Source organism: Myotis lucifugus, unplaced genomic scaffold, assembly GCF_000147115.1.
Source record: "Myotis lucifugus unplaced genomic scaffold, Myoluc2.0 scaffold_41, whole genome shotgun sequence".
Classification (NCBI taxonomy): Eukaryota; Metazoa; Chordata; class Mammalia; order Chiroptera; family Vespertilionidae; genus Myotis; species Myotis lucifugus.
This window is the reverse complement of record NW_005871089.1, coordinates 1294956-1307635: the sequence shown is the minus strand read 5'-3', so window position 1 is coordinate 1307635 and position 12680 is coordinate 1294956.

Here is a 12680-nt window from a genome sequence, read left to right as displayed (position 1 = left end):
TGCCACCTGCCAACATGTGGACCTAGCTGCGCTTTGCATTGCGACTGTGTGTGTGTGTGTGTGTGTGTGTGTGTGTGTGTTGGGGGTGGGGTGGGGTGAGGGTGAGAGTGTGTTCAAGCTGTGAGTGGGTGGGGCCAGATTGAGGCTGGGGGCAGGCATCTGGAAATGGTGCTTCCCATGATACCACCCACTCTAACCTCAACCCCCTCCACTTCCCTTCCTTTCTCCTGGGGTTTTGAAGTCATACCAATTTCTAGCTGCGTGGCTTTGGCGAGTAGGTTAACCTCTCTAATCTCGGTTCTTCCCTAGCGAATTGGAGATGCTGATTCCTTTATCCTAAGGCCATTGTGAGTAAATGTGCCTGACTCCGAGGACAAGCTAAATAAGTATCAGTCCTCCTGCTCCTCCACTCAGGTCCACCTCTCAAAGCCTGCTGAGGGCCGGAGGCAAAGCCACCCACAGGCCCTGGGAGGATGGCAGTGGACATCTGGCTGTGGCAGCAATGCCAGCCTTCCCCCCTGACTTTCCTCAGGATTGTTGGGACCATGAATAGGCGGGGAGAGGGTGACTTGTTATGTGGCCTTTCCCCTGCAATTTGCTTCATATCATCTTCTCATGAGTCACCTTTCACCAAAACCCACAGGTTTGGACTCCACCACACGCCTCTGGCTGGGCTGAGCCCCTCCTGCCACTTCCTTCCCTCCCTGCTTCCTTAGCTGGCTGAGGTGGCACAGCTGGCCCACCAAGGCTGCATCAATCACTCTGCACTCTCCGGAGTTTCCCCAAAGCCCCTCTGGGCATTCCCAGTAGGAGGGGGTTGGTGACACTCGGGGCTTGGCCCTGAGCATAGCTCTGCTCCTCAGATTCCCCTCAGCAGCCTGACAACTCAGTGATGAATAGCCACATGTTACTCTGCACGCATTTACATACCCCAAGGGTCCACCTGGTCTGTGAGGTCCTTCTGACTCGGAGGGGCTGTACTTCTATGATGAATCCCCCAAGGGCATCCCAAACGCATCCTGGAAGTGGAGGTCCTTCCCAGGCAAAGCGGTCAGGGACCTCACCAAACTGGTCTCAGGGACTGTTCCACTGCGTCCAGTCTCGGGGGCTGTTCCACTGCCTGAGATTTCTCCCTCTATTGGGGGTGAGTAAAAAACCTCTCCTCACGCCTTCTAGTTAGCCACACCCGACTATGAACTACTTTAATCAGATTTCTTTCCCTCTTACTATCCCCAAGGGAAAGGGATTTTGCTAGAAGTAGAGTGAGTGCCTAAATTACGCATGACCCCGGGCAGGCTCTGACTTTCAGAATTACTCAGCTTTGTGTCATCCCCACAAACAGCAGAACGTGATGGCTGAGGAGAAAACTGCCCCGGCATCAGACGCCTTGTTTGAGCAGATGAAAGTGCCCTGGGGAGGGCATGTCTGGGGTACTCCAGGAAGGCCCCAGAAGACTTGGAACTAAGGGTCTCCCTCTGGGACTTTGCTACCTTGGTGAGGTATACACGGTCATTTCCTCTGGTCTGTGCTCACTGCCCGCCTTGCTGTCCAGGCTGCCCTAATAAGTCTGAATGTCAGAACCAGGTGACACAAACATCTGCCTACCAGCAGGGGTCACTGTTTTGGCATCGAAGGATAAATAAGAGCAGTGACCTTCAACCTTTTTCATCTCATGGAACATATAAACTACTAAAATTCTGCAACACACCAAAAAATATAGTTTTTGTTGATCTGACAAAAATGGGTATAATTTAGATTCACTCACACCGGACAGCACACCAGTTGAAAATTGTACTAAAATTCTGCAACACACCAAAAAATATAGTTTTTGTTGATCTGACAAAAATGGGTATAATTTAGATTCACTAATTCTTGCAGCTCACCAGTTGAAAATTGCTGAACTAGAGGGTTGTTACTGGGTTTGGAGGGAGGCTGGGAGATGGAAAATGAAGGGGCTGACACTGTTAGGGATGGGGATGCTGCCTCTTGTAGGAAATTCTTCTGCAGCTAGATAGCAGACAAGCTTGAATTTGGCTCCCAAATCTAAGCCCTCCTATGGAGATGTCGGTTCTCCCGAGTCCCCCAAGGTGCGGGGTGCCTGGTCAAGCTCAGTAGCCCCCCCGCTTCTCAGATGCCCCCATGCCTCAGGTAGATGAACCCAGCTGTGCTGCTTACCTCTGCCACGGTCACATCACACATGACCATGACAGGGGAGCAGTGGAGAGCACCTCAGGAAGGCAGCGAGTGCAGTTAAAAGAGTTGGGGCCTGGGACTGACTCTGGGTGAAACTGGGCAGCTTATGGTTCCTCTTAAGGCCCCGTCTGTGCAGTGAGGGGCCGATGAGAGGTGGCCTGAGGAACATTCTGGCGCCTTAGCTCTGCCCCTTCTACGACCCAGGACAGCCCCACCGAGGTTCAGGAGCTGGCCTTTGAGGAGGTGTTCCTGTAGGTCTCACAGGACATTTGGGCCAGGGTCTCACTCAGGAGCAGGCCCGCTGGGCAACTCCTTGTCCTGCCAGCTCCCTTTATCACTGGCCAGAAAGTTCCCGTCAGAGAGCCTGTATTTGGCTTCCAGAGAATTCGCCCCCACCCCCACCCTAGGAAAGAAGTAGCACTTAAGCTGCTGTCACTGACACCAGGATTACAGAAGAGGGGGGCCCTCAGGACACAGGGCATTTATGGGAGCAAGAAGGAGCCGGGAGGAGAGGGCAGCTCAGAGCGAAGTTTTCCTCCTGATGTCTTATCTGTGCAGGCAGAACTTCACCGATGCTAAGTACCGGCACAAAGCTGATCCTATTGGAGCTTACAGGAACTTCGGGGGTGAGGGATTTAGAGGTCGCAGGTGGGAGCCTGAGGCTCACAGTGACATGCCCAAAGTCGCAGAGTCGAGACTCAGCACAGCCAGGCCCAGTGACCGTATGTGGGCTTAGGGTAATTCAGGGGAAGCTATGCAGGTATCTGCAGCCACATGGCCACTTCAGGGTCAGCTGTGCCCTGGATTTAAGGTTCCATGGCTGGGACTTTTGGTCTGAGGAAAGAAGCCCTGGCAGCTGCTGGCTGGGCCTAGTCAGGGGTTTTAGAAATAGAAGGAGCTTTGAAGGTCACCCAGGTCAACCCCTTAGTTTGCAACAGACATGACTGAGGCCTGGAGGGGTCAAGGCCCTGAGCAAGGTGCCAGCAAGTAGGGAGCAGGGTGGAAAGTGCCCTGGTCCCTGACTGTTCTTTCTGAGTGGCCCCGGGTTCGTCACTCTCCAGTAAGCTCTGTATAGATCAGTGATGGCGAACCTTTTGAGCTCGGCGTGTCAGCATTTTGAAAAACCCTAACTTAACTCTGGTGCCGTGTCACATATAGAAATTTTTTGATATTTGCAACCATAGTAAAACAAAGACTTATATTTTTGGTATTTATTTTATATATTTAAATGCCATTTAACAAAGAAAAATCAACCAAAAAAATGAGTTCGCGTGTCACCTCTGACACACGTGTCATAGGTTCGCCATCACTGGTATAGATGCTGGTGGCTACTTTTCGCCTCCCCACCCAAACATGAATCCATGGAAACTTCCTCTTTACACTTGTCCTCGGGCTTCTGAGTTTGTACTCCTCTTTTTCTCTTCTCTGCTCTCCCACTTATTGCCTGGTTCAACAGCTGTTTGTCCACCCATCTGTCCATCCGCCTGCCCATCCCTCCACCCATCTGCCCATCTGTTCATCCTTCCGCACACTCATTCATTGAACAAGCACATCTCTACATGCCAGGCTTTGTTCCGGGCCAAGCAGACCTAGTTCTTACACCGTTTAGAAAAGGGACAGAAGCTTCAGATGGTTAATCCTTCCAATACATAATGTGGCCTGTGGTTCATGCCACGAAGGAAGAGCACAGGGTACTAGGAGAATGTATCACTGAGTCCTGGCCGGGGTTGGGCAAATCAGGGAGCCTTCCTGCAGAAAGTGGCATTATTCCCCCTCCTTAAGGTCACCAGCTCCTGATCCATCCCTCTGGTGTCTCCTCGAGGGCATAGCACCCCGTTGGGTGAGGGGGGCACCGGGTGAGATGCTGAAAGACCTCATGGAGAGTGGAATGAGCATGCTGCTTGGATCTGACAAGGCTATTGTGATGAAACTTGAGGCAAATTCTTTAACCTCCTTCAGCCTCAGTTTCCTCATCTATAAACTGAGGATGTAAGTGGCCAACTCTAAGGATAGGAAATGGTGACAAATTAACAGCCCTTTCTCCCCTTTGACGTGACACTGTGGGAATCCACCTCTCAAGCCTTCTCACTTATTCCTTGTGCTGCAAATGAGTTTCAGGAAGACTGACATGACCTGGCTGAGAGGAAGTGCTGGTGGTTGTTGGAAAGAGCACTGGTTTTGGAACCAGAAGCCTAGGAAGTGCTACTTCTACCCCAAGTAACTGTGGGGACTTGGGCAAGTTGCTCTCTCTGGCCTTATTTTCCTCATCTGTAAAATGGGTTTGCCATCGTTCAGATGGGGGAGGTGGCAGATGCCAGTGTCCGTTACTATGGAACACTGAGACCTCTCCAGAAGGTCCTTCTACCCAGAGAACAGTGTTGGATGGACTTGGTAATAGGCTGAAGGTCTGGCACAAGCATGGGTGGGTTGGAGATCAGGTCAGCCCATTGTCGGAACCCGGCCTGACGCCCCAGGCCAGGCCATCAGCCATGTGAGGCCTGCAGTTGCTGTGTTGTGGGCTTCCCTTGGAATAAACAAGCAGCCCTTGGATGGAGGGGGTGGTGTTCCCACACAGGCACGGCTACTGTGTGAGGGACCCAGAGGGGCTCATTACTGACTGCCTCCAGCGCTCCCTGCTCCGGACCCAGGACGCTTGCTCCTTCCCGCGGGGCCATCAGATACTCAGAGCAGAAGGTGGTGGGGCTGCGCTCCCCTCCAGGTTGGCCAGCCCTTCGTGAGGTGGAAGTGCATGCTGTGAGCGGGGGCCTTGGAAGCCTGTACCCCTCCTCCAATCCCCTTTCCGCTTCTAGACATCACTCTCTGCTTACCAGTGTTTCTTCTTTTTCCTTTTGTCCTGCCCTCTGTCGTGGCTCACTCTGCCTATCTCTATGGCCCTCTTTCTCCCTTCACTCATTCAGCAACTTCACTGGCTGCCTCCTCTTACTTGTCCCAGGGCAGATAGATGCCCAGGATGGTTGGTTGAGGGGTTTGCAAGAGTTTTGTGCTGTTGATTTTTAAAATATATTTGTACTGATTTCAGAGAGGAAGGGAGCAGAGAGATAGAAAATCAATGATGAGCCCTAGCTGGTTTGGCTCAGTGGATAGAGCATTGGCCTGCAGACTGAAGGCTCCCAGGTTCGATTCCGGTCAAGAGCAATGCTTGGGTTTTGGACTTGATCCCCAGTGTGGGGTGTGCAGGAGGCAGCCGATCAATGATTGTCTCTCATCATTGATGTTTCTATCTCTCTCTCCTTCTCCCTTCCTTTCTGAAATCAATAAAAATATATTAAAAAAGAAAAAAGAAAATCAATGATGAGAGGGAATCATTGATCAGCTGCCTCCTGCATGCCCCCCACTGGGGATCGAGCCCAAAACCTTGGCATGTGCCCTGACTAGGAATCGAACCATGACCTCCTGGTTCATAGGTGGACACTCAACCACTGAGCCACGCCAGTCAGGCAAGAGTTGTTTTTTTCAAGCGAAAATACCTGTGGAGCCCCAATATGTAAAACAGAAAGATCTGCAGCATCTTGGCCTTGCCCCCCTGGCCCATGGACAGCTGTGGAGGTGGTCCCACACAATGCAGTTTGAGGTATACAGCTCTAATCACCAGCTTTGTTTCATGGAAAAGAGAACCAGGATGGACAGGGGCTTGCTCAAGGCCACACAGTGGGTTGATGGCAGAGCTGGGAATGGAACCCATGTGCCAGTCTAAGGCTCCCTCTTCCCCAACCAACAAAGTCCCTTCTCATAAAGCATGAGCCCCCCCTCGTCCCCGCCTCCGTGCACTCCCTGCCCCCTCCACACACACCACCATCCATCTCTGCTCAGATACCTGAGCCTTTCCTCCTGCATATCTGGCTTGTGCTGCGACATTTGACTTTCTGAAGGTGAGGGAGGCCAAGAGATGACATAGGATATGGGTGGCACCCAGGCGAAGGGGACCTTGAGGCCAGGGAAAGCTGAGATGAGGGAAGAAGCCCGTGAAGGGAACACTGACAGCAACTGTGGATATTGGGGGAGGCAGATGTAAGGCAGCCCAACCCCTTCCCCTTGACCAGAAGTCTTATTACAGATAATAATATATTCCAGATATTGATCTCAAACAATATCTCAGGCACATCCATTATGATTTAAACCATTCAACAACTAGTGAAGTAGTTCTGATGTCCTCATTTTTCTGGAAAGGAAATTGAAGCTCAGAGAGGTTAAGTGACTTGCTTGAGGTCACACAGCCAGTGGCAGAGCTGGTATCTGCAAGCAGTCTGGCTCCAGAGCCAGGCCCAACCATGCCATTGAAAGAGGTTAGGGTGTCTCTGGGCTCTTGTGTGTGGAACTAAAGCTCTTGAAGTACCAGCCTGTGAGATGCTCCTTCTCCTCTCCCTGCCCGCACCCCCATCCCTGGCACCCCTGGTTACCATAATGACTCTGATTGGCCTATCCTGGTGAGGGGCAGGTCTTGGCCAAGAGGGCCTGCAATGGAGTACCTGGCTGTCCTCTTGGCCGGAGCCATCATGTCCCTGCCCCTAGCCAAGGAACTATTTTTAGCTGAGTCTCTGTCTGTAAAAGGCTGTTTGATCTCAGAAGCCACGTCTGCACGGGCAGGGTCTGTGAGATTCAAGATGCTCCAGTGCATGATGTCAAGACAGTTGGCCTGGTAAATGGCCACAAGGATATTCAAATCAGGGAGCTGGCCTTGGACATCTGGGGAATCTCCTAGATTCATAGAAATGCTCCCAGACCCTCTGCCTTGACCTGGGGGCTGGTATCTGCCCATCTCCTGGTCAAATTGCTCTGTACATTTGGCTTTTCAAATCCTGGAAGTTCCCAGAGCCTAGAAGTGCGTTTAGGTGTGAGCACCACTGTAAGAAAAAACAAGATCTTTTCACCCTCACCCCTGGAATCAGGGAGGACGAAGGACCGCCACTTCTCCTCCAGCAGACCTGGGGCCGGAGGGCTCCAGGGACCACCTGCTCTTCCCGCCCGTGTGCCCACCTGAGAGTGCCAGCAAATATGTTCATCCTGGTTGGGTTCATTAAACCCAGGAACTTGGAAGTGGGAGAGAGAATTTTCTCTTTTCATAAAAATGTAAACTAAAGTTCAGAGGCAACCGAGGCCTGCCTAGTTATTCCTCTCTCCTGCCTAGATACATTTAGTTCTCTCTTCCTGGTCAGAGATGGGTTACTGGAAGGAAGCAGAAGCAGATGATGGGCAAATGATTCATTCCGTTTTGGGGCCTGTCACCTTATGGGGTTGCATGTCAATAACCAGTATTGATTGAGCACTCACCGTGAGCCAGACACTTCATATATTCTTCATTTCATTTAATTTGCACAGCAACCCTGTGCACCAAGGATCCTTTCCCCAATTTCCCAGGTGGGGAAACGGAGAGGTAAAGTAACTTCCCTAAAGTCACACAGCTGGAGACTGGCAGAGCTGGGACTCAAACCTGGGTCCAGGTGCCACTAAGGCCTGGGCCGTGAGTACCATGCTATGTGGCTTCCTGCAGGAGTGGCAGCTGCTGACAGCCTCTGGGTGATAGGATCACGTCTGGAACACCCTGGCTCCTGGCCTGCCAGCTTGGGACTCAGGCTTTCCTGAGCTGGATCTGGGTGAGCACCTGCTCAGGAGTGCGTGGGATGGAGCGTATCTAGGGAGAAGCTGGGAAAGCAGATCCCAGCCCGTAAGAACTGGGCCCTTGGTGTATGCTCTGGGGGAGGAAGGAGTTTGGGCTTTGGAATCAAAGCTGGGGGGTTTGGGTCCTGGGTGTTTGCTCACTTGTCATGTGCTGGGTTCAATTAACTTCATTCTCTACGTCCCTGTGTCCTCATTTGCAAAATGGGGCTGATGGCAGCATGGATCTCTTAGGATAGGGGTGAGGACACTGAGATGACGATGTCTGGCCTGCAGGAGGTGCGCACAGCACGTTACTCCCTCTGCGATTCCTGCCAGAGCACATGTGCTGTGTTGTCTGCCATGCCCACCGGCTCTGTGGAAGGAAGGGGCCTGCCTGCCGCTGCCAATGGGTGTGAGTCGTCAGTGGAAGGGCGTCCACAACCCTAGCACCGAGGCTGTGTGCTCCCCTAGAAATGCTAAAAAGAGGACACCTTTCTCCTGAGACCCGTCAGGAGGGGCCAGCACTGGGCATGTGACCAGGCTGCAGAGGTGTTAGTGAGCCCAGCGCAGGCCTACGGAGCTCAGGACCTCTTGGGAAACCATGTCCCATGCTTCCCCAAACTCCAAAAAGACACATTCCAGCCTTGAGGGAATTGTGAGTCATCTAACAGTGTGGACAGAAAACCTCTGCCCTAACCAGGGCCTGGCAGGGGCAAGTTGGCTACTCGAGGAAGAGGCATTTCAGGCAGGCAGATGGCAGTGGGACAAGAGGTGGGCACAGTCCTGGCAGGCAGGGAGGGAGAAGTTCCAGCCCTCTAGAGCTGTGTTACCATTGGTTTCTCCCCAATGTGAAGCATAGGTGTGGTTACTTCCATCTTGCAAGTGAGAGAATGTGGCCCAGAGAGGAGCGCCACACACCCTGCGTCCCACAGCTAGTGGCCACAAGCTGGAGGGAGCCCTGATCTAGCTGGTATCAAAGCCTGGGCTATGGCCACTCCTCCATCAAGATCTGGGTGTGATTGGTAGTGCTGGTCTGCTTGTTAACTGGATGACTCGTTAGTGTCACCTCTCAGAAATAAGGATGGAAAAGTTCAGTAATGATTCAACAAAACTTGGAGTGGACAAAAGCAGCTACCGCTGGGAGTTCCTGGGAGAAGGCCATGACAGGGACTCGTGGTGCTGGGGTCAGCTGAGGATTCTCTGGGCAGATTTTGGGGCTGCAGTTCAGACCACAGCATGCCTGTGCTCATGTCCAGCTGTCCTGCCTGGGGGACAGGGCAACCAACACCTGTGGTGAGTAGGAGGACCAGGACACCCAATGCAACTCCGTCCCCATACAACCAGACCTTCAATTAGTTACTGAGCTGATGGCTTGGATGCCAACCTGAGGATATCTACAGCATGGTGGCTGTTGATGGCTTTGTATCAGAAATGTCTGGTGGATGCTGGGCAGTCCCCACCGAGGTTCAGGAGCTGGCCTTTGAGGAGGTTCAGGAGCTGGACAGCCCCACCGAGGTTCAGGAGCTGGCCTTTGAGGAGGTGTTCCTGTAGGTCTCACAGGACATTTGGGCCAGGGTCTCACTCAGGAGCAGGCCCGCTGGGCAACTCCTTGTCCTGCCAGCTCCCTTTATCACTGGCCAGAAAGTTCCCATCAGAGAGCCTGTATTTGGCTTCCAGAGGATTCGCCCCCACCCCCACCCTAGGAAAGAAGTAGCACTTAAGCTGCTGTCACTGACACCAGGATTACAGAAGAGGGGGGCCCTCAGGACACAGGGCATTTATGGGAGCAAGAAGGAGCCGGGAGGAGAGGGCAGCTCAGAGCGAAGTTTTCCTCCTGATGTCTTATCTGTGCAGGCAGAACTTCACCGATGCTAAGTACCGGCACAAAGCTGATCCTATTGGAGCTTACAGGAACTTCGGGGGTGAGGGATTTAGAGGTCGCAGGTGGGAGCCTGAGGCTCACAGTGACATGCCCAAAGTCGCAGAGTCGAGACTCAGCACAGCCAGGCCCAGTGACCGTATGTGGGCTTAGGGTAATTCAGGGGAAGCTATGCAGGTATCTGCAGCCACATGGCCACTTCAGGGTCAGCTGTGCCCTGGATTTAAGGTTCCATGGCTGGGACTTTTGGTCTGAGGAAAGAAGCCCTGGCAGCTGCTGGCTGGGCCTAGTCAGGGGTTTTAGAAATAGAAGGGGCCTTGAAGGTCACCCAGGTCAACCCCTTAGTTTACAACAGACATGACTGAGGCCTGGAGGGGTCAAGGCCCTGAACAAGGGTGCCAGCAAGTTGGGAGCAGGGTGGAAAGTGCCCTGGTCCCTGACTGTTCTTTCTGAGTGGCCCCGGGTTCGTCACTCTCCAGTAAGCTCTGTATAGATCAGTGATGGCGAACCTTTTGAGCTCGGCGTGTCAGCATTTTGAAAAACCCTAACTTAACTCTGGTGCCGTGTCACATATAGAAATTTTTTGATATTTGCAACCATAGTAAAACAAAGACTTATATTTTTGGTATTTATTTTATATATTTAAATGCCATTTAACAAAGAAAAATCAACCAAAAAAATGAGTTCGCGTGTCACCTCTGACACACGTGTCATAGGTTCGCCATCACTGGTATAGATGCTGGTGGCTACTTTTCGCCTCCCCACCCAAACATGAATCCATGGAAACTTCCTTTTTTACACCTTTCCTCAGGCTTCTGAGTTTGTACTCCTCTTTTTCTCTTCTCTGCTCTCCCACTTATTGCCTGGTTCAACAGCTGTTTGTCCACCCATCTGTCCATCCGCCTGCCCATCCCTCCACCCATCTGCCCATCTGTTCATCCTTCCGCACACTCATTCATTGAACAAGCACATCTCTACATGCCAGGCTTTGTTCCGGGCCAAGCAGACCTAGTTCTTACACCATTTAGAAAAGGGACAGAAGCTTCAGATGGTTAATCCTTCCAATACATAATGTGGCCTGTGGTTCATGCCACGAAGGAAGAGCACAGGGTACTAGGAGAATGTATCACTGAGTCCTGGCCGGGGTTGGGCAAATCAGGGAGCCTTCCTGCAGAAAGTGGCATTATTCCCCCTCCTTAAGGTCACCAGCTCCTGATCCATCCCTCTGGTGTCTCCTCGAGGGCACAGCACCCCGTTGGGTGAGGGGGGCACCGGGTGAGATGCTGAAAGACCTCATGGAGAGTGAAATGAGCATGCTGCTTGGATCTGACAAGGCTATTGTGATGAAACTTGAGGCAAATTCTTTAACCTCCTTCAGCCTCAGTTTCCTCATCTATAAACTGAGGATGTAAGTGGCCAACTCTAAGGATAGGAAATGGTGACAAATTAACAGCCCTTTCTCCCCTTTGACGTGACACTGTGGGAATCCACCTCTCAAGCCTTCTCACTTATTCCTTGTGCTGCAAGTGAGTTTCAGGAAGACTGACATGACCTGGCTGAGACGAAGTGCTGGTGGTTGTTGGAAAGAGCACTGGTTTTGGAACCAGAAGGCTAGGGCTTAAGTGCTACTTCTACCCCAAGTAATTGTGGGGACTTGGGCAAGTTGCTCTCTCTGGACCTTATTTTCCTCATCTGTAAAATGGGTTTGCCATCGTTCAGATGGGGGAGGTGGCAGATGCCAGTGTCCGTTACTATGGAACACTGAGACCTCTCCAGAAGGTCCTTCTACCCAGAGAACAGTGTTGGATGGACTTGGTAATAGGCTGAAGGTCTGGCACAAGCATGGGTGGGTTGGAGATCAGGTCAGCCCATTGTCGGAACCCGGCCTGACGCCCCAGGCCAGGCCATCAGCCATGTGAGGCCTGCAGTTGCTGTGTTGTGGGCTTCCCTTGGAATAAACAAGCAGCCCTTGGATGGAGGGGGTGGTGTTCCCACACAGGCACGGCTACTGTGTGAGGGACCCAGAGGGGCTCATTACTGACTCTGCCTCCAGCGCTCCCTGCTCCGGACCCAGGACGCTTGCTCCTTCCTGCGGGACCATCAGATACTCAGAGCAGAAGGTGGTGGGGCTGCGCTCCCCTCCAGGTTGGCCAGCCCTTCGTGAGGTGGAAGTGCATGCTGTGAGCAGGGGGCCTTGGAAGCCTGTACCCCTCCTCCAATCTCCTTTCCGCTTCTAGACATCACTCTCTGCTTACCAGTGTTTCTTCTTTTTCCTTTTGTCCTGCCCTCTGTCGTGGCTCACTCTGCCTATCTCCGTGGCCCTCTTTCTCCCTTCACTCATTCAGCAACTTCACTGGCTGCCTCCTCTTACTTGTCCCAGGGCAGATAGATGCCCAGGATGGTTGGTAGAGGGGATTGCAAGAGTTTTGTGTTGTTGATTTTTAAAATATATTTGTACTGATTTCAGAGAGGAAGGGAGCAGAGAGATAGAAAATCAATGATGAGCCCTAGCTGGTTTGGCTCAGTGGATAGAGCGTTGGCCTGCAGACTGAAGGCTCCCAGGTTCGATTCCGGTCAAGGGCAATGCTTGGGTTTTGGACTTGATCCCCAGTGTGGGGTGTGCAGGAGGCAGCCGATCAATGATTGTCTCTCATCATTGATGTTTCTATCTCTCTCTCCTTCTCCCTTCCTTTCTGAAATCAATAAAAATATATTAAAAAAGAAAAAAGAAAATCAATGATGAGAGGGAATCATTGATCAGCTGCCTCCTGCATGCCCCCCACTGGGGATCGAGCCCAAAACCTTGGCATGTGCCCTGACTAGGAATCGAACCATGACCTCCTGGTTCATAGGTGGACACTCAACCACTGAGCCACGCCAGTCAGGCAAGAGTTGTTTTTTTCAAGCGAAAATACCTGTGGAGCCCCAATATGTAAAACAGAAAGATCTGCAGCATCTTGGCCTTGCCCCCCTGGCCCATGGACAGCTGTGG